We start from the raw sequence: 23,823 nt of genomic DNA on the forward strand, positions 1-23,823 counted from the left end.
TAAATACCGAAGATTATATTATGCTTCCCATCTTATTATTTGGCCACTGTTGCATTTTTCATTCAAATCCACCATATGTTCAATAACAGTTCTTCATAAAATGAAGATTCTTTTTTTCATTTAAATATTAGATATTCTCTGCAGAAAGTGCCATCTTGTGGTGCTTTCACGCAGAAAGAAACTTTTACAGAACATTCTCACAAGTTTTACAGTGTTCAGGAAAAGCAGTCTCAAAAATGCAGAATTCAGTCACTTCAGTTCATACAGATGCTTTACACACATACATACTTGTAGATATTTCTCAGCCAAAGGGTGCTTTTTTTAATAAAATCAAGACTTTTCTTTAGCGTTCTTTGGAGATTTCAGACTTTAGTTCTCTTGCTGATATTGCTTTCTTAGTTTACTGAGAGATCATCTAGCTTGACAGGGAATGTTTCTACCAGTGAACATTCACATGAATGAAACAGAAGGGCCTCTTGGCCTCTGTAGAGACTTCTCACATCATTTAGCTATGTTCCAAAAAAATTCTTCCTGGAGTACTTTCTCCAAGAATATATTCCTGATGCTTTGAAAAACTTCTGAAGACAGTCTGTAATAAAGAAGATAATAAATACTCCAATTCTATCCTAAATATTGAAATGGAAGAGCAGGGTTCTTTGTTCATATTGATAGGATCCTACCCAAATGTGTCCAAGAGCAGTGTCCATAATTACTCTCTATTTTACTTGAGCTGAAAATACGTTGTTGCATCCAAACACACCCCAGAGTGGGGGGATTCAGGAATTCATAGCTGGATCTGGATCTTCCACTTAGCCTTTTCCAAAAGCCCAAGTCTGAATTCCTTCAAGCTTTAAAGGGATTCCAATCTTGAGCCAACTTTCTTGGTCAAACGTGTGCACACAGAAGTAAAGGCCAAGACTGAATGTAAAAGCTGTCTGCTGTTAAAACACTCTGACAGGGCACTACCATACCCAGCAAAACATCTTACCGCAGTAGCGGAGTCCCCTGTCAGAGATGCTTGCTGTCATCCCCAGGCCTCCCTTTTCACATTCCTGCCTAGCTTCCAGACTGCTGCTTCTCCTCTGCTCCTGGGAGTTAAGCCTTCTCCTGCTCCCTGCCAAAACTCTGTGAGAAACAGCAAGCAGGCAAAAAAAGGAAAGCAGGGGAAGCCAACACATCTGTAATTAAAAGTCAAAAGAAAACAAATCAAGCTGTTCTCATATGTTTTTTGACCTAAGTGTGTTGCTGATGGTGCCGAGACTACCACAGCCTCACTCTAGCAGCGATTTTATTTCAGTGTAGTCAAAGGATTCCACAGTTGTATGATGAAGCTGATACAAGAGCTGTTCTCTTTAACGTGTAAATAGGCCTGGCAGACTATGCAGGCTTGAACCGTTTTGTTTGGGAATGTACAAGAGCCAGACTGACGTAACAGCTCAACAAAGTGGGCTCGCAGCCAGTTTGGCACAGGAGATGCTGCTGCTTCACTAGAGATGCTGTGGCACGCTCTGATGGAAAAATGGTCTGAGGAGCACCTGCCACACTCTGCTCTGATACGCACTGCAATAACATTTGCAGCCCTCACAGGGAAGAATTATCTGGGTGACGGAAAACAGATCCTGGGTAATGCAGGTGCAGTGTGTTCCTGCCTTGGAAAAGAGGAGACCCTTTGCTCTTGGCTGTCAGAATGACTCTTTTTGGATATTTCAACAGTTTTGGGTTTCAGAGTATTGAAGTAATCTAGTTCATGTGATGTGATTTATGCAATTGGATTGCCAACACAGGCATAAGCTAGCCTGAAAAGGAAGAGATGGAAGATGTCACACATAATTAAAATGTGTTTGCAAATGCATTTACAACTTTCGTTTTACACTAGTAGAATATGATACCATCAACTCTCCTACTGAGTTGGTCAAGACACTTTTGTAACACATTAACAATTTTACAGAAATGCTAATTTGTGATAAAGTATATTTTCTGTCTAAACCCTTTTGGCTTTGGATTCAGATGAGAACTAACTGATGTTGTGCATGCCCAAATCTTCCAGATTCTCTCTAAAAGGTTTGTCAGTACCTGTTATAGCAAGATATGACACTTTGGAGAATCTCAGGAGCTCCCACTGATCCTGTAAACAGGTATGTTTCTGACCCCTGCCTGTCAGTGAACTGACTATGTTATCTCGCAGATACTGCTTGGAAGTAAAAACAAATAAAACGTTGGTTTTCACTCACTACTTTTGTATAACCATGGCATGCAAATGACTGTCAGCAGCAGGCAGCATTCCCCTCAAGAGAAAAGCAGGATCAAAAAACAAGGATTGAGAGGCTGCTGTTAATCAAGAAAAGCTCCTGAAAAAGTTTGAGGGAGACAAGAGCCCTCTGTAGCTCTGGAAATACAGAGGAACTCGTAGCGGGGGAGAGAGCTTGCCTGAAACACAATCTAAACCCTGAGCAGAAGGAGACAGGGAAAGAATGGGTCCTTGTCAGGGCTGAGCAAAATTTAAGGCTATGTTTTGACTAGTGAAGAGTGGAATGGCATGGGAGACTGCCACCAGCCTGGCTACCACCACGATCAATAAACCCTCCTCATTCCACTCCCCAGGCAGTTTGGCCCCACACAACAGATGCTGACCAGGATCAGTCCCTGTCCCATGCTGTCAGTATTCCCCAGATCCACTGAGGGCAAAGGGAACTGCAGGTACTCACCCTGTTTCAAAATTGAGATTTATCTTGAGCTACTTACAAAAAACTCAGACTGCTCCTGTTCCACCCTTTCACTTATACAGTTTATTGTTATATATTCATCCAACTTAGCTATTGGGCTCCTGTGGCATTTATATTCAAGAGAATGACAGGGAATTCAGGCTGCGCCCAGGATATCAGATCTGAGTTCTTGTCTATGGAGAGAAGTAATTCCACAGATAAATTAAAACTCATTACAGACAGCCTGGGTAGGGTACTGAGATCTCAACTCAGCAAAAACTTTAGCCCCATGCTTATCTTTATGCATGGAAGTATTGCGTCAAAGGACCAACATTCAGGTGTTAGAAATAAAGCCGGAATTTAAGCATTTTGTTGGATCATTTCCTAACTTCTATTGCAAAACAGTCTAATAAAAAGTCCTTCAATCTCAAAGGGGCTAAGCAGCAAAACAGAAGGGGAAAAAAGTGTCTGTTAATTTAGAGCTGGCCTTGCTTCCTGACTCAGAGGCAGTAGGCAGGCTTAGGAAGGCATAGCCTCAGTGATTATTTTATTTACAGTTTGACCTGTGGGACTACAGGGACAGCTTTAACAAGCTGGTAACCTTCCTAACCAATATGCATCAGAATTTCAGCACATCCCTGGTGGCCAAATTAAAAGAACCACAGTCATGAAATCAGCCCTTTCATTAATTTGTTGAAACAAGCAGTAAACCCAAATATACTAAGCAAGCCAGTCTCCTAAGTGGTATGAATGGAGGTTCATGCTGAACAGAAACTTATTCTCTCTGCCCTGGAACCACTCCATTGATATTGTTAGAGGCTCTTTCTGGGGATTTAAAATAAATCACTTTTTAGTCTGAAGCTGTGGACGTCTATGTTAAAAGTCCTGGCTTCATTAGGAATTTCCCTTTATATCTAACAGTGTGTTCTAGAAGTCAAGTCAACTTGCAAAAATATCTGTTATTGCCAGGTTTAAAGTCTTCAGAGATTATTGGTCTTTACATTGGACTCTTCTGTGGATTCAAATAATATCATATAGATAACTTTTCCCTTTGTTATTCTATGTTTATAAGTTATTTGTTAAACACTGATCATACACTAGGGGTGGTGTACAGCTAAAAAGAACACTGAGGGCAGTCCTGCAATCAGACTCTTTTTTCTTTTATTTGTAAGGCAAAATTCATGTTGTCTGCATCTATACTACTAATCCCAAGAACAGTTCCCAGTATTGGGGTTCAGGAATGTGCCCTAACCACATCCTATTTCTATGATAGACTGGGATGCTGCTGTATTAGAGGCCCCTCTTCCCCTCTTCCCCTTTCTTCTCCACACCTTAAGAATCCTTGACTTCTGTGCTAAGGATATGAAGGTGAATGGCTCAGAGAGGATCGTGGCTTGTTCAGAACAAGGACCTGACCTGGAACAGGACTCAGAAGTGCACTACAGTGTGTATCAAAAAAATAAATCTAGAATTTAACCTAAACACTGCCTGTGAGAACTGACCACCAATTCCATCAGAAACACAAACTATGGTATGTTTGTTGTCTGGAAGTGAGGCCAGTGCTCACGACCCCAAATCACGTTTTCTGGTGTGTTTATTCATTTGGCTTTAACTAGCTCTTGTTTTTTGGTTAGCAAATTCCCAGTTCTTCTGGCATCACTTACTAATGTGTCAGACATATTTAGCCTTCACTGATTTAATCAAAACATCAGCAGCTGATATAATTTGTGTTATTGGGGCCCTCCCATAATTTAGCAGTAATAAGCAGAAATTCATGTCTGACCATATTGTCTTTCCCAGTCAAGATTTTTATCCTTTTAATTCCCTTTTCCAACACTAAATCTAAATGCACATATTTTCTGCAAGTAACTACATGCACACAAGAGGACCAGTTAGATTTAGTGCACCTTATGCAAAAGGCACATTAGCCTTTGATTGTTTATGAATATGTGATACTCAGAAGACAGAGTTACACCCACATGTACACAGAGAAATATATAGAGAAAGCAAGTTGCTAAAATGTTGTTCTCTTGAGCTGGCTCACTCATTTCATTCATCTGTGCAGGTGTTCCTCAAGGAGCAGGGAAACAGCCAGGTATGCTCTCACACACAAACATGATATTGAAATAGCAGCAAGAGCCTGGCCTTCGCAGAGAAAACCTTTGAAGTTCAGACTTAATGCCATCACCGTTAGGCATGCCAAAGCATTTCAGAGACCTCTGGACAGGCAGCATTCTTCTTTTTCATGACTTTTCTTACTCATACCTGCTCCTGCAGTATGCACTCTACCACATAAATGCGCAAGACTGCTCTCCTTTCAACTCCGAATATTTTGCCCTTTCTCAGCTACAGAAGGCTCTTGTTACTATAATCTGAATGGATTTTAATAAGCTTCCTTTGTCTTCTGCCACGGCAACAGTGTTCAGTAACTGCATTATGCCCACTTCCAATAAAATTACATAGTGCATGAGGCCTAATGAACAGAAACATATAATGATGTGAGATTAAAGACGATACTGAAACATGCTAGTAAAAAGAGGATATTGAAGTACATGCTAGTAATTATGATCAGAAGGAAGTTCCAACCATGAGTAACTCTTATGTTATTTGAAATGCTTTGAAAATAATATGTCCCCTGCCATCTTTCTGTAGCTTGCCTGGATTTTGCTTTCATTATTCTGCCTACAGACTGAAGCAGCATCCATGCCTGAAGTTGTAAATATGAGATATCCAGGATACTGTTTGGCAGCCTGTATAATATCTCATCTTGACTTATATGCTGGTTCTTCACTGACCTGACAGTTAACCACATAACAAGCTTTAGTGGAGGAAGTCCTAAAAATTTTTCATGATCATATTCATTAAAGAGCTGCGTTATGTCCACATCTAGAATTAAAATTTTTGTGAGGTGTTTGTTTGTTTTAATGTGTTTATAGTTGATAGCCACCGATTTTTCAGCATTTCTGCTTACCTTTCAATCTATACTTTTCTAGGCATAGATGTTTTCTTGAAGTATAAGTGCATTTCTTTCCGCTACAAGCTGAATTTTCTGCTACAAGCTGGATTCCTTTTAGATATACAATTAGATACATTTTTTGCAGACATCAGAAAAATCTGAAACTATACCCTCAACATTTATGTAAAGGGAATACTGTTCTTCTTAGCAGAAGTAAATACACTTAAGGGTACCAAAAGCAACTTAAAGCTATCTGTAAAATATATTAACTTTTTTTTTTACTCCAAGCAAATTTTCTTTTTAATGTGTTTTTCAAAACTCATATCTGAATGCCCAAATTAACTGACAATCAGCTGAATATCCTTTTGGATGTCCATAAAACAAAATAATCTACAAAAATGATATTTTAACACCCTACTAAAGATTCAGCGTCAATGATGCTTTCTGTCAAAAAGTTGTAGAAATGTGAAATGGAAAAGGTCATGTAGTTTATTCTCCTCCTCCCTTGGACCCGTATCAGTTTCATGGAATAGCAGAAAAGGGGGAAAAGTATAAATTTCTACACCTTGTTGAATGTTACAGTGTTCCCTCTGTTCTTAGCTGAATATATGGCAGTGGAGCAATGGATAATCAGGGTCTGCTTTGTCACTTCAGAATGAACATCTAGTCACATCACATTGCATTGCATCAAAAAGAGTACATAGGTAAATCTAATGGTTACTGAGCAAAAGGAAATATGTTCCCTCAGCTTTCATAAGGTGGCTGAATGCTCTCATATCTCAGATCACACTGTTCACATCTCCCTGCCCCTTAGTCTGAAAAAAGATTTGGCCTATTTTACTTGTCCCTTTATATGTTTGTATTTTTATAAAGATGCAACTAAAGTTACATGTGCTCATATTCATTATGAGGTAAGGCCTTCTTTACAACAGGCAGTCACCCAAAAATGTCTAACACAGAGTCACCAGGAAAGAACAACTGGTCGTGAAAGACTAAGGTTTGGTTACTTCAGTGTTCAGATAATAATTCCCTTAATTTTCAAGGATTTGGAATCAGACTGCCACTGCACAAGTAGTAATGATCCATCTTTCACTTTGCTCAGCCAAGCTGATAATAAAAGCACATGACCTGTAAAAATGCAAAATGTGGTTTTATCCCAGAAAACATTGCAATGGAAGTAGTCAATTTTTAATGCAGTTTTGTGTATTAGTAATTAGCACCTAGCTGATTAGTAGATGACTGACTTTTGACTCAGCTTGGGGGTTTTGGGGTTTTGGTGTTTTGGGGGTTGTTTTTTTAACAGTTTATTGGTTTAATATTTTATTTATTGATCAACCCTAGGTCTGTCAGTCTGCTTCCTTCTCTGGCAAAGGCCAGGACCAGCTTAGAAGGAGCAGCAGTGAATCAGAAAGACCATTGCAAAGATGGAAAGGAGAGTCAAATTCACACGTCGTTTGTCCACATAGGTTAGAAATGGACTATTCAGGTCATTACCAAATGGACTGGAAAAATTCTAAGCCTACTCTTTTCCCAAGGTTTAAAATATCTGAACTCATTCTGAACTCTAATGGTATTTATGAGCATTTGTTCTTGAAAACTAAAGCAGAAAATGACAGTGCAAGATTTTCTTCATTATTATTCCATCTATGCAGTAAAGCATAGATGCATTTTGCATTGCAAAAAAGAAAAATAAAGATTTTTCAGATTGCAAGTTATGGACACAATAGATATAGATACTTGGATGATCAAGATGGAAAATGCTTTCTGTAACTAGGACGTCCACTTAAAGTAAAATTCTAGGTTGAAATAAGCAGAACTCTTCCTAAATGCTCTGAATGGTCAGATGTCCTTAGTTTTCCTTGTTTAAACAACTAAAGCTTTTATGTCCACATAAATACCACAGTATGTAACAGGCCCTCCAAGGCATTTTTAGTCTAACTGAAATTTACCAACCAGTCCATCTGAAAGTTCTTTTCAAACTACTAATGAATAGAGGGCTTGTAAATTGTTAAGATGCACAAAGTACGTAATTATGAATTAGGCATACTCTGATACTAATAACAATTGCAGGCATTCACATTTTTACTGATGTGAACTTTTCAAGACAGTGAGAAACTTAAGGGGGCACAAAAAATCAGTGTTTGGCACTTCCTGATATGTGGTATATTTTTGTTGCCATATTTATAAAGTTTGGAGAAGCCATTTCATTACATGGCAAATTCAGTAGTTTTACAAACTTCCGGTCTTTTGCTGTAAAAAAACCCCTTCCTGTTTAATGGAGATGTTATTGAGCTTTGGAAATACAATAACAGCACTTTCCAGTGCAAGTCTCAAGGTCCTATGCAGATTAGTGGGTGGATTAAAACCCCTCCTCTCCTGCGGTCTTCAAGGAATTCCTGGGAAAATTGAATTCTTTCTTTATTTAAGGGTTGCACAGCTGAATTTTCCCCCCTTAAATTTGCCATGTTTCAAGTCTCTGTTGTTGCATCTTTCTAACAGCAGTTCCTCATCACTGAGGTTTTTGGTTTCTGTGATTTTCTGGAAATAAAATAATCACAGGCTAAAAATAGTCCATGTTTTCCTAATGCTGTGCACTTAAATTTAACAGTAAAAAGTTTCTGTAATCTATATACTGTAATGCCCATTTTGGCAAATGGGAAAATTACAGAATTTGTAAAAACAGAAATCACAATTCAGAAATAAAAAATAAAAATGAAAATCTCGCTAGACTGGGAATGGTTTTACTGCAAAACAATTTTTCATGTGGTGGCCTAGTAGCCAAACCTACAGCAAAAGGTGTAACCAAATGGCCTGTCTAGCCATAAAACTGTGGGAACCAGGAGCTGTGAGTCCCTTTCTCCCCGACTCGCTCCTACATTGAGTGTGTCTTTCCTAGCAACTCATTCACTTGTACTTTTTTTTTACCTATCTCATCTCCACTAGTCCAAAAATTCAACAGACTATTGTAAACTTCTCATGCAAATATTAATACCCTAGGCATATCCCTTCCCATGAATGATCATTTTAAAGGTCAGTAATTTATTATGCTGTATATCTTTATTATCAGGAACATTGGTAGTACAATAGCATGAACACTTGGTTCATAAATCATAGATAATTTGCAATTCATATTCTTTCTAGTATGTGCCTAGAAACACTTAATCACTGAAGGAATGATCATGTGACATCACTGATGCCAGTTTGTATAGTAATCAAAGGAGGTATATTTTTATTACCTGATGCACTCCTTTTGGGGCACATATTCTAAAATTTTAACTTATCCTTAATATTTCAATTCTTAATGGTGCAAAGCCAGAAGCAATAAGGTTTGCAGTGGGTGCCACAAAGAAAAGTCTCTGATTTCTAAGATTTTTCTTACCGTCATTTTACATTAGGTTTCACAATGCTTGCCTTCTGATACTATAGTCTAAGACTGATGCTGCCAATAAGACTGTGGTCAAAAATCACTGCAAAAAGTAGCCACAGTGGTTTATATTGTGCCTGTGTTCTGAACCTTCAGTTATTGGGGTTGTTTCAATCACATCTCTGCTGGAAATAAGCCCCACTGCAAATGAACCCACAGAAAAAGTAGTGTGAGCCCTTTACATCCACTTCAGTGAAAAATTCATTTCCTAAGTTGAACCTGCTTCTGAAGGCTGAGGAAAAAAAAGTGGTTGCCTCTTTATCTGGCTGAAGCAGATGAGACAATTCCTTCTACTGACCCTGCTGCGGGAGCAACTACTTCCAGCACAGGCGTGATAACGAACAGCTGGCAAAGGCAGTGGGAAGGAATTACCCTCAGCATCACAGCATTTCTGCACGGGTTGTCTGACCACTGCCTGACACTTCTGGACACTGAGGAGTCAAGGATTTGTCTTACCCTTCTTGCCCATCTCAGTCTGTTTGCAGGGACTAAGTATTAAATAGCTGGAGAAAAAGGGTTAATTAGTCACTTCCTTGACCTTCCTGCATGGGCAGGGATGAAACCACAAATATGTATCCCTGTGCTGCAGTGTGTCCCAGTACTATGACTGGGGTAGGATATTTATGCATCATCCTCAGTTATTGACCATGTCTATCTTCTACCTCACTCCCTGTTAATGTGAGTAGTTTTTTTTATTTTTCAGATCTATGTGCTGTCCTATTTTAGACAGATTTCTACAAAGAAATCTTGCTGTGATAGAGCATTAGTCCCAGATTCCTTTCATACTTTATTGGCATTTGTTTTATTGCTCTTGATTTACTTCAGTTTTAGTGACTGATCCTGTACTGTTGAAATCAATGGGAATTATAAAATTAATTTAAATAGATGCATTCAAAAAAGTGGCCAAGAAGATAAGAACAGGCCTATGTTATCAACATACCTGATGGCAACATGAATGTATAAAAGCCTGAAGCAAATATGCCCCTTGCCTCTAAAGTAGTATGTATCATATGTTCTCAAAACTCTGGTATAAAATTAACATTTGCATCAGCTGTGCTATCAATGTCAGCAACTGCTTCACTGGAAATTTCAGGTCACTCAAGGCTCCCTTAAATTTGGACTGAGATGTAGCCCTCCCTAAGAAAAATATTTTCCTTCTGACTTGTGCTTTTCCATTTAGAATGTGTAAAGAGTATAGTGTCCTTAGGAACTTTTGGTTTAGGTTAAAACTATTCAATGTCTTGAGAAATACCAAATTGTTTTTTTTGTTGTGAATCCATGGCATGAAATGGAAAACAACCTGGATATGCTTACCACTAATTTCTGCATGAAAAGGCGTGTAAACAGGCTTACATTGCTCATACATTTTTTTTTTTTTAGTAATAGACTTGTTATTCAGTTACAGAGTTTGAACTTGATCAGTTTTGCCTGAAGTCCTCCTCTGATTGTATAACTAAGATTTGCAATTAAATAAAGCCTTCCAAAATATTGTACTTTCAATGTCAGTGACATGAATAATCAAAAAAATGAAGGTATTCTGGAATATATAAAATATGGGATCATTTTATTGCACATTTTAAATGTCAAGACAAATTTTGGCCTACCTATGCAGGGCCTTAAGAAATGTTCTGGAAGATATATTTTCAACCTAGTATAACAAAGAATTATTCTTTGATTTTTTTACAGCAAGTGTTGCTACCTCAGTAAGATCTTAAAATGAGAGGCTTGAAAGATTTCAGGTGCAGCTTTTTAGTTTTACCTTGCAATTTTGGTTGTAGATGTACTGCTGAATCTCAAATGCTGATTCATTTGACTTACTGACATGCTGATTTTAAAACTCAAAATCATTTCAGGGAAAATATGAATAGCTAATACATACAGTTGAGCACATGTTAAAAAGCACTTCAACAACAACAAAAGTTTCTCTGGATCTTACACTTGCACATTGCTTTTACTATGCCTTAAAAAGCCCTCATGATAATGAAGACCAAGAAACAAAATAACAGCAATGGAGCAGACTGCCAAAGAACTGATAAGAGACAAAACCATCCAGCTATCAGCAAGGGAACAGTTTCCACAGAGTAACTACTCTATCTCAGATCTCTCAATTCTGATATTTAATGGAGAGTACAAAACACCCTCCAAAGACTAAGGTGGGGAATAAAATTCATAATTCTGCTGAATATGAAAACACATGATCTTTGAGAGAGTACATTTACTCTCCCTCTACCAACTGCTGTGTTCCACAAGTTGAAAATAAGATGCATCTCCCTTTTCCCTAGGAGGTAACCTCTCCTCTTTTTTCCTCCTCCACTAATATCCATTTTACTTGAAAGATTTTAACAATCTTTTCTTACAGAGTTGATCTGATAAACACCTACTTAAGTTGTGAGCATAGCTTTCAGATTTTATTTAGCTGCTAAAGCTCCTGTTTCTATTTCAGAGATGAAGACGCAGTGACCTTGAAAACATGTCAATGTTTTTCTAGCTATAATAGCCGGTCAAGTAAAAGATATTAGTGATAAAACTTGTCCTTCAAAACCACTCTCTGTGAACTACTCCTTACATTCAGTTCCCATGAAAATGAAGATTTACAATGTTAAACATTAGTTGTAAGTGGGAAAACATAAGACGATTTTTAATTCTTCTAATGGCTTTGTTGACAATAAAAAACAGGTTCAGTTATGCAAGTTCCTTCTGAACACCTCCCCTGAGCTCCTGCTGGGAGTCAAACATTCTTTGCTGCAGTCAGACAGGGCAACCAGAATGTAGGACAGAACTGGGAAAGCCGGCAATGGAGATGTCATCAGTGACATAAGGCAGTCTGCCTCTGGGATTGTTTTCATTCCCGTTTAACTCCAGCTCTCTGGCAGAGCTGTGAATGTCTACTAAAGCATTATCCTTATTTGTTAAAGCCTTCTAATGACTTTTTGCCTGATCCAGAGTTCAAAAGTAGGGCCAGGCCAGCTATCAACATTAAGGGAGAGACTCCTTCAGAAATTTTAGCGTCCCTTTCAGGTAAAATGGTTACCGGTCTGCTGCTGAGTGGGGAGGCTTGACAGTCCTCAGCTGGACTCTCACTTCAGCCCAGCAAGTCTCATCTTTGCTTCCACCTTTCAACCTGCCTGATGCCATCTCAGTCTTCAGAGACAGCCCCAAATAGTACTGAAAAGCCCAGTGCATCCCTCCTTGCCCCGAGAGGAGCTTCGGTCCCCTTACCTGACTGTTCTAGACCTCAGTTACTAAGAAAGTAATGCTTCATCTAAGGCATGTCACATAGTACAGAAAAACTTTATTTCTCCTGAACTGAAGATGTAATGGCATTTTAGCAAAAATGGCCAGATTGTTATGTTAACTTGCAAGTGAAACTTGGCTCATTCCTGCTTTCCCTGTTGCCCACTAACAGGTGCATGCAGAGACCACTTTTCTGTAAGTAGACTTTATCCATTTGGGTTTCATAGACTGCTCCAGGCTGTCCTTCTTCCCCAAAAAGCAGGTATGGAAAGAAAACTCCTTAGTCTCTACTGCTGTGTGACTATCACAGGACTTACAATTGCAACAGATTACACAGATGAGCCAATTAGTGTTCTTTAAACTTTGATACTTCAGAATTCTGCTTTTTCTTTGCTCAGAATCAAGTAATGAACTGCTGTATGGATTCCTATCTTTTTAAGTCACAGTGGTCCCTTTTGGATAAACTAAGTAATATACCCATTTACCACAAGAGTTAGCAGCCTCCTCCTAAACTCTGAACTCCAGCTTCCTTCTTTTCTGTATTTCCATGTATATTTACATACATAATCATTTACTACAGAGAAGATATCAAGGAGGTCATCTTCCTTTTATCTTTACTGGGTTCACTTTATATCCTGTCACAGATTAGAAAGACTCCTTCACAACAAAACAAGATGGAAAATAACCGGAAAGAGAGCTGAGGATGTCTGCCAGTGTCTCCTAACTCAGCAGACCGAGTGTACACCACTAACAGAGCAGCTGCATTCCAAAATGGGTCAGTCAGACAACATATTTTCCACTCAGTTTTTCCTGTAAAAATGAAAAAAGTCTTTGTGAAAGATAGCTATGCAGACATGGAAGAACACAAAATCCATCTCCTCCATCCACGTGCACTGTTTCAGCCTAAGCACAGGAAGCAGAGCTCTTTCTGTTCTTACAGCATAGCCTTGATTCCCAGATCTGTGACAACTAGTGGAACTTATCTCCTGACCTCTGCACTTGTTTCATCTTCAACCAGATCCCAAATATTTGACAATCATGTGTCTTTATAAAAAGGAAGATGCAGAATCATCCTTTTTGTCCTAATGTGACAAATACCTTTGGAGCTCTTAAGCATTTGCATGGTCACCATGACCTCACATGCCAGAAATTTCCACATTTCCTGGATACCATAGATCACTGGATGACATTTTCTGCTCACATGATCTCTGAAACGTCAACGGACAGAGCAGGTTCTGCAGCCTAAATGAAACAGGTTGAATTAGTATTATGTTGGAAAGCTGGCCATTTATTAATATGTTCAGTTCTTTTACTGCCAGGTGCTTGTGTGAAAAATGCTTTAATATCGGCCAACTATCTTGCTACCCCCTTAAGTCAGCTTAAGATAATATGAAAATACAAATACGGCCTATCTTACATGGCCTATCTTAGGAAGTCTGTCCTAGGGGCACTCACCTTCTGGAGAAGTCTGCTTTTCTCCATTGTCTGTAAACTGACACTCAGCAGTTGAAGTTAAGACAGATGATCCCATCCTCCCTGTATACATTTCAAAGTGAATGATACCCATCTGCTCAGTCTTATATGTATATCAACTTGTACATGAACATAAATCCTGATAAAAATATCAAAATAGGAGTAATGCACAAGCTTATTACATTTTTTTTTTTTAAAGCAGACATAAATGTAGTCAACTATTTGGAGTAATAACGGGTTTATCATGACTGATGTCCAAAGTCTATCTTTTCTGGCTAACATTTTCTTGGCCTATATATTGAGCAATTGTACCTCACCCTTCTCTCCAAGAGAGAAACCCCTCGCAATCTCTTTATTCAGTGCTCACATTAAACCATTTCTCTCATTCAGCTGGAATACAAACTTTTCTTTGGGATTTGAGTGATCAGTTTCATCAATCAAATACTTAACGTTGAAAATCAAACGCACTCTTGTAATAGCACCTGCCAAATCCCTGCAGTCTCAAGAATGGTTATAAACACAATCCCTTGAGCAACCATGAATAGCAAGCAAATTAATAACTATCTTGATTGATTTATGGCAACATACAGAGAGAAAAAGTCTGTAATACAGACTGTAAATGCATCGTATACTCTGAATTGATGAAGGACTTCTAAATCATGTACTCTGGCCACCTGCAAAGTTCAGTATCAGATTGCAGTAACAGACCATGGAAAATAATTTATATTCTAAAACTGGTTGGATTAGATGGCTCCAAAGAGCAATTCAGTGTTCTCACATGCTCACTGAGGAGATATCCAGAGCCTAATGTTGGGAAAAGCTAAATACAGGAGTATATATGAATTCTCTCCTCTTTTGAAGCTTACATGATTGCTCATGATTTCATACTATTTCTTTGAGACAGAGCCCAGGCTCCCCTTCTGAGGTGAGGCATCTAATTCAAAAAAGTTCACCCTTAAAGTTTTTTTGACCGACTTTTTCCAGTTTTCTTGACCGACTGGTCAAAGCACCAAACAAGGAAGTGGTAGAAACTTAGGTTCTTGTTCTTCTGCACTATACAGGAACAGAAGCAACTTGCATGTCATAGTTACCTAAACTCTTGGCAACCATGTCATACAACCTCCTGTCTGCTCGCCATCTAAACCTAATGAATCTTGCATTCTTGGTGATACAATATGCAGTTTCACATCACATTCAGCTTCCAGCACTATCCACTATTACCATAAATCCAGACCATTTCCTAGTCTGGCAGTTAGAACCCAGCCCTACTTCGTAATTCCTAGAGAAGTGCTGTAGCATTTAACATGCTTCTTTCATAAAAGTAAGCATGTCATGTGATGGATTCCAGTCAGTCAGGACTAGATCAGTTTTTCCAGTGACTGGATCAGAAAAGAATTTAGTCAGGAACTATGTGTCTGTGTTGCCCAAGTGTGACACTTTCACGAGGATTTTGATTTACAAATTAGGTGCCTAAGAAACTGCAGCCCAAACTATAGGAACTACATGCCATAAACCCATCTACAGTTGGGAAACTACTGCAATATAAGCTGCATAGATGGTTTTCTTGGACTTAAATACCTAAATTCTATCATCTTAGTACCTAAATAAGCACTTTGAATCTTGCCTTAAATTTATTCTGAACTTATAATAGAAACATGCATTTCATTCTTCAAGTATCCATTGCTGAGTCTCTCACCTCCAACTACTTATGTTCTACTAATAGCAATAGGGCACATCACTGGGAACAAAGAATAGGAGTACCCTGAAATTCCTTTCAGCGTTCCATATCCTGGTATCCTGAAGAAGCAAGTGTTTATGTGTAGCCTGAATAAGAACATGTGGGATTTTGCTGAGCCAACATTTTGTACTGGGTTGCTTTGTCCAAGAATAATAGTAACACTTGGTGGGGAACGACAAGTTAACCTAGCTCTTTGGAGGCCACCTCACTGATTATTACAGACAAACTTATCAGAGAACAGCTTAGAATAGGAATATTTGACATACCCTTGAGAGATACCCATCTTTTTCTGCAGTAGAAACTCAGGGAGATTAGTTTCACTAGGCAACTGTAAAACACTCAAGTGATAAACTCCTTCTAAGATGTTACTGCATATATGAATAGTATCTTTTATTCGATTTCACTTTGTTGTTCCTGCCTATGTTACGATGACAAAAGAGCAGGGGAGAAACCAGTCCAAATTGCCTTTCTCTGTGCATCAACTAGAGGAAATAAATGCAAAGAAAAACAATAATTTAAAAATGCCAAATACAATGGCACACACATAAATAAATGCCTTCTAGAATTTCTTAAGTGTTCAGCATATGTCCTTAGGCATACAAACTGACCATATATATCATTCCTAAAGGACTGAAGAAGAAGAGTTTTTCCAGGTTAAAATTTCAAAATTCCATTGATTTGAACCAGTCTGAATCAATAATGAATATACATTTTGTTGTTATATCTAGTTATCCTATACAGTACACATCAAAACTCCTCAATTATTTAATCAAAGTATGTTGCCTTTTTAGGTACATTTAAAGAAATTCCTATTAATGCAATTAATGTGGGTTTTAGAACAGCACAGTGAAATAGACAAAAACAGTTCTGCACAGGAAATTACTAATGCCAACAGTGCTAGCTACCCTATTTAGGCACTAAGCTAGACTAAGCAACTCACTAACTTAGCCGCTCATTGTAAACACTGTATTGCTTTTCAAAGTAAGAAAATGAAAAAACAGAAAAGCAATTTATTATCATTCCAGACAGGTCAAACATGAAATATTTACAAAGCTTATTGCCTGCAAGTTTTCCCCAAGTCTAAATACAATCCTCGAGAAATAAATGTTGTGTCACAGGATTATACAAGTGCAAAGGAAGAGTTACTCATCAGTATCTACAGTAAGAATATCCTCTGAAAATTAGCATCCTTGCACCTTTTTCCCCCTTATTTTAGTAGGCATCCTCTAAGCACACCTATCTCACTGAAACCACCTTCACTTTAGCTCACAAACCCAGCTGGCTGTGACAACTAATCGGAGCTCCATGTCTCCTTGTCTCATTAAAGAGCCCTGACAAGTCATCTTCCTCTGTGTATGCCTTTTTCAGGACATAGAAATTGATGTTGGGTGGTCCAGTGTTACCGTTCTCGTTCTTACCGAGGAGGCACGGGGCCTTCTCCCCAGGCCCCGGACCATCACCACACAGGCACCAATATGAGGAGTGGCAAAATGGCGTTTAATGAAGCGCGTCCTGCTCTTTTATAATGCTGTAAAGCCCCGCCTTCTTTTCCAGCAGCAGTGCTCCGCCCGTTACGACCTTCCCATGTTCCGCCCCGCAGTGCCTCCCTGCTCATCCTTTTTCCTCCACAGTCCAGTTTCACAAGAATGTCTCATATCTTATTGGTGTAGTGCATTCTGCTGGGTTGAAGTGACCCTCAGTCCAGGAATTCACTATGTGGTTGTTCAGCAGAAAATACACGACAGCACCTCCTTTTTTATGATCAAACCTCGTTTTTACAAATGTCAGTGTCACAAAAACATTTACAAAAGCATTGAGCTAAATGCCTGGGTCCACACAAAAGACAAAATTTCAGATTCACTCTTTTGTTTGGTATTTTCTGCCAGTTGCCTGAGAGAACCTTGTCTGGCTGCAGAGAGTATCAGTTCATCTGCCTAAAACACTTCCTCTTAAGAAACAGAGGAAATAGACTCCCAGACTCATGTAGGTTGGAAGGCTCGTGTTCAACATATTTTCCACCAGGACAAACAGGTGTTTTTTGGCAAAGCTGCTTTCTGACCAATCAGCAGCCAACCTGTACGGTGGATAGAGTAACTCTGTCCCAAATGCAGGGCATCACACCTGTGTTTGCTGAAATTCATGAGGCAACTACCAGCCCAATTGTCCAGCCTGTTGAGGTCCTGCTGAATAGCAGCCAGGCCAACATATTAACACTTCTTTCAATTTGGTATCCTCCACAAACTTTCTGAGACTGTACTGCATCCCATCACCCAGTAATGTCTAATAAAGACATTAAACAACATTGGCCCCAGTATGAACCTCCAAAGCACACACTGTCAGGGCCCTGAGGGCACCAGTAGGCCTCGCTGGCCCTGACTACCCTCACCTGGGGCCTTCACCAAGTCACTCTCTGCCCATGGGCCAAGGAGCCCCATTGCAGCTCAGGCCTGACCTGGTCCTTGCCCAAGCTGTGTTGTAGGTGTGTGGATTTTCAGTCATGTTCCTGCTGTTCCTCAGTTGTTGTTCGGATTTCCTCAGACCTGACTCGTTACCTCACCTTTATTTGATGTACACTGTGGACTGTCAATGGAACGTGCTGCTAACAGTAACCCTGCTCCGCCCTCCCCGCTCAGGTGCTGCAGCACTGCGCTCTCTTGGTGAGGTCTCTGCCCCTTCCTGCCTTGCCATCATCTTCAGCTCCCAGCTCAGCTTCCTCATGGAGCAGTCCTGCTCTTGCTGCTGGTTGCTAGCAGAGTGTCAGGGAGCAGCCAGTTGGATTCTGTACTGCTGATTCCTCTCTACTGATCTTTGCTTCCCCACAACCCTCTGAGCCTGGCAGTCCAGCTAATTTTCAGCTCACCTTACAGTCCGCTTATCCAGTCCATAATCTCACCATGTTGGCTATAGGAGACCATGTCAAAGACCTTGATAAGGTCAAGGCAATGACACCTACTGCTATTCCTTCACCCAGCGAAGCAGTCATCTTGTCATAGAAAGCTACTAGTTAGTCAGGCATGATTTATTCTCAGCAAATCCGTGCTCTCTGTTACCAGACACTGTCTTACCCTTCATGTTTTTAGAAACGGTTTTCAGGAGACCTTACTCCATAATCTTCCTCTGTCAGGTAGAACAACCTGTAATTTCCCAGATTTCCTTCTTGCCCTCCCTGAAGATGGGTGTGACATCTCTCCTGATTGCCAGGACCTTTCAGAAATGATATGCACGATGATATGCAATGACATTGGCCAGCTTCCTCAACACCACTGGATGCATCCCATCTGACCATATGCATTTGTGTTTGCATAGTTGGCTTAATGCTCCCAGTCTCAGTCTTCCTCTACTATGGGTAATGCTTCACTCCCACAGACTCTGCTACTAGACTTAGGAACCTGGGAGGTAGTATCAGAGATGGTTTCTTAACTTTCAGCATTGCTGCACCAAACAGTACTGTCCTTTCTTAGATCAGATCACAAAAGGCTTGCTGGAGAAGGTTTCAATTCTTTGTGGTGGCCAGCTTCCACAGGGAATGTCACAAATAGCTTACAAATCATACATGATCTGAGTCCAACGTAGGTGTGAACCTCCTAGTAGCTAATTTCAATTGAATGGCTCAGTCACAGTGCACTCCACACATACCACCTCTTTCTCTCTGCTTGGATTCAGAGCTATAGAAGGGAAGCATAGAAGCTGGCAGAGTCAATGAACTGTTCCTGTAATTTATATTAATATTTGAAAATTGTATTTGAGGGACTTTGTTGCAACTTCACTACACAGCCTGTAGTATAACACAATGTGGAAACCTGTCCTAATGACACAGAATATTCTATCAACCCTATTTGGTGGCAGCTTTGTCACACTTCCGCTTAGTCATTTCTTTCAACTTTAAGGTTACATATTTTGCTAGCTGACAAGAAAATCTAGTACTGGGGAGCAGGGAAGAGAGCGTATTAGCTAAGCAACTCTTTCTCCCATTTTATGCTATAGTAAATGATAGAGGATCAGATGCTGACAACTAAAACATTTGGAAGGATCTATTGTGGACAGTTTTGAAAAGGATAGAAAAGCATAGATGGATATTTTTCTTTTTTTTATTATTATTATTATTAATGCAGACAATGGTCCTTTACCTAAAATATTCACTGACTTATTTTCAGATGTTTTGTTTACTTCATATTGTCTACTGTTCATCAAGAGGTTTAATCCTTTAATATATTAAGTGGCAATGGTAATAATATCTACATGTTCATTTTAATGTTAAAGATTATTAAAGCTAATTAATTATTATAGCTATGTTGAAGAATATTAAAGATTAGCTTTTCCAAATCACTCAGAGAGAATAATAAAGAAATTAATAGGATGATCTTAAGTCATGATACCATTTAGTCTACATCTACTACCTCTACAGCTACTCTTAGTTATTGCTGTTACTTCAGGTCTATTATGCTTATCAATACTGTGTCCAATAAAAATATTGTATTCTAAGAGATTTTCAGATAGATGATTGGATTCTAATGTGTAATGTGTAAAACTCCTGTGAAGTCTGGTTTGGCTCTCAAGTTAAACTTCTTAACTTCTAAACCTTTCCTCTAGCTGGTTTCAGAAGATGAGAAGTTGGTATGAAATATTGCTCTACTGAAGGCAATGAAAATGAAAAGGTTTTGCTCAAGGTCTTTATTTACTGTGAAGGTCACTTCAAGAGAGAGGAATTTCTAAAAAAGTTAATATTTCATAGCTAGCTAGAAACTATCGCTAGGTTTGGGGGTAGCCTGAAGTAAGAGCAGGTGCATTCCCTGCCTTTTTTTCCTTAGCATTACCCCCATGGGTAATGGCAGTTAGCAACAGACCGGGTAAAGGAGCAAACCTAAAATCCCATGATTTTGTGTCAAAATCATGGACAATCATAGAACTCTCAGTGCAAGCACGTAGTCTTCTCTCCCCATGACTTCAGTGGAAATGGGTGCTATATTAGTGGCATGATTTGTTTTCTGATCTCTCCTACTTCAAGCAGTTCAGACTTATCCAGCCTCCAACAAAACTAGAAGTGAATTTGTAAAGTCTGTCTCTATTACTTTGCTGCTATGCCCAATAATATCACACAAAACAGAGACTAACAGACCTTTAGGCTTCTCCTCTGCTTTGCCAGCTCTATCAGCTCTAAATACAATTAAGTTCTGTCAGCTGTAAAAATGATTAGCAAATTGGCTTTTTCCAGTTTCTAGTCTAGTATCAGTTCGTCTGATACTTCAGGTTGATTTCTGTGGCCTAAATTAAAAATAAATGTGGTATATACCAGATGAACGACCAATAAAATTATGAAGTATGGTGCCTTCCAACCTACATGATTTCTCAGTGAATCCACGGATGCTCAGAAAATGACCATTTCAAATGTTGTTTTATCTATGAGCAAAAGATTTTATATTATTATCCTAATTCTGTGGCCAACCAATCAGCCAATCCTGTTTGCCAGCAAAACAAAGGTTTCCATATCCTATTCTAAGCTACTTCTTAGACACAACAAGAAAAACATATAGGTGTCTTTGGTCAGTCACCTGAGTAAATCACTAACTGTAGGTTAAGTTTGCTTTACTGATGAAACTTTGCCCCAAAACACTGTATACAGAGCACATGTTTTGAATTTTATGTATATCTGTAATAATAAAATGTTCCTTTATTCCTAATCAAAATATGTGCTAATACATTCTAGGACTCTCTTCTTCTTAACTATCTTGAAAGTTGATTTGCATTTAGCTACATGTTCCCTATTATAGATTTTTGTAACTCTAGGAATTTCGATTCAGTTCTGAAAAGGAAGGCATCTCTGCATTCTTTACATAGTGTGCATTGCAGAAATATCAGAAATGTATAGCATTATTTAGGAATTTGTGCATCCAGCAGACTGTGCATGCTTTCCATGCCCGAATAATCTAAACCAGAATATATAATATGAAATGATTCTGCCTATTTCCCCACAGATCTGGCTTAACATAATCGCTTTGTGAATCCTTGGCACTCTACTAGTAGCTGCTTTGTTCTTATTGAGACTGGGGCTGATATGGCTATCTCTGGATTCTGTGATTCATTTTACACTAACTTTATTAGTAAGAACAATCTTGTGTTCACTACCTGGCTCTCACTGGCTGTTACCCATAATGGGCAGTATGTGTATCGAATGATGGCACAAACTCAAGAAGTGGTGCATCTTGAAACATTTATTGTGTGTTTCTGAGCATATTTATACTAAGAAGTTAGCTGCTTCAGTGGTTTCACAGACACACATTGCTAAGCCAGTCACCATGCAGATTATGTCACAGGGAGCCAATCATTGCACCGATCACGCACGCAGCGGTCACGCCTTGTACTCTGCTACTTGTTTGGAAAGGCTGTCTTGCCCTTAACCTTGGTTCCCACTGGCTTCTGCTAGTTTATCTGTACTTTCTCAGGATGTATCATTCCCACCTGCACCGGTGTCCTTGAGTATGTCTGTCTGAGGCTCCTGTTGCTTGCTACTTGCAACTTTCCACCAGTTTAACCCCGTCATGACCCTCCACAACTAAGTGGTGATCAGTCTGAACCACAAAGTTTGTACATGGAGACTGGTTTAGATCCTTTAAAGAAACTGAGCTTAAGTGGAAAAAATGAATTAAAAAGCAAGGACTGTAACCAAGCTTCTCTAAATCTCAGAAGTGAGAGCTGTTAGAGCTTTGCCTCTAACTGAAGCACACTGGCTGCTTTGTCATGAAGCTGACCAGTTAACAAATTTATTTAGCTTCTGTATATCATTAATTGGTATTTGCACCAAACCAGTTTTCGAGAGAAAGGGCTTTTTTTGTCATTAATGCTGTGGACTGGGATCCAGTAAATACAGGATCATTTCCCAGTCCTGCCACAGACACTTTATGATACAAATGGCATGTTATTCAACTTCTTTTTATCCTTATTCCCCAAATAGAGGATAATATTGCTGCGATGCTACAAGGCCCAGTTCTGTGTTTGTAAAATGCAGACATTATGAAGATGCAGGCGCGTAAGCAGACAGAGAATGCAGATATCCTTACCCAGGAGAAATTTCCACTGAATGTGAATTTGCTCTCATCTAACAGTAAATCAGGAATCTGTAATGATTTCAGCAGCTGGCCATTTGGTAGCAACCAACAGCCCCACAATATGGGCAGAAGTCTCTATAGCTGTTATTTCATGCAGCTGAGATCAGGATTTGGCCCTTACATTGAAATTGCCCTGACGTCTTCTGCTTCTAAAAATAATCTAGAAGCAGATTGCAGAGGGTGAATGGTATGCTGAAGTACAAGGTGATCTATGAAATCTTTTTATGAAGATTCAAAAGAGCATTTAACATAATGTTTTCCTTTCTATTTCAGCTCCAGAAGTCAATGGTAAGAAATGACAGTGAATATAACAGTTTGACTGCTGCACAGAAAGCAGAATTAGCCTGATGTTGGTTATGGCCTATGTGCAATATTGGCGGCAAAACTCAACCCTTTCCTTCCACTCCATAAGCCTAACAGAGCAATTTTACTTAGAGTATGGAAAAGTGGTTTATTCAAAGCACTCATCCAAACTGAGATCTGGCTGCAAGGGATATTGTGGGCAACAGAATTTTGTGTCCTTTCATGAATGCTATAAAAATGGTACTTTTTGTTCTTGCTATGAGTTTTGGCAGAAGAGTCATAGCCTGTTGCCTTTTTGAGGTTGAAAATAACTATGACAGTGGTATTTGTGTGATATGAATGTCAGCTGTTGACTCTTTATTGTACTTCAATGTGAGAACCTACATTGTCCCTGAGAGCCTGGGGTATATTAGAGCTACACGTAGGGCTTGTTATGAATACCAAACCTTCACAAATCAAAGTGGGTGTGAGGTTTTACTGACTTTCAGTAATGCTGCAGCTGCTCTGATGAATTCATCCTTTCCCTCTGGTAATACTCATTTTTAGTAAGATAGGTATGTAAGCCAGGTTGTGGTCAGAGTTCTCTCTTCTATGATTTTGTGCCTTCCTAACTGTTGTCAAAGACTTGATGTCATCCTTCATGGGGCTCCCACAGCCTCAGTCAGGTTATTTTTTTCCAAACAGATTATTAAACATAGTAGGAACAGGGAACCAACATCTCCCTAAGAACAACAGACAATGTGAAATGACCGGTTTTCTGGGAACCATGGTTAGCAGATGACTTGAGGGATTTTTACCTAACATGCTAGAGGTTTGGAGCATATTTTAATGCTGATTTAAGGAAATGTTTGTGGAGAGGGTGTGCACAGTAGGTATTTCTCCATCCTTCA

The sequence above is a fragment of the Apteryx mantelli genome, chromosome 3 (assembly GCF_036417845.1).
Source record: "Apteryx mantelli isolate bAptMan1 chromosome 3, bAptMan1.hap1, whole genome shotgun sequence".
In the NCBI taxonomy this organism is placed as follows: domain Eukaryota; kingdom Metazoa; phylum Chordata; class Aves; order Apterygiformes; family Apterygidae; genus Apteryx; species Apteryx mantelli.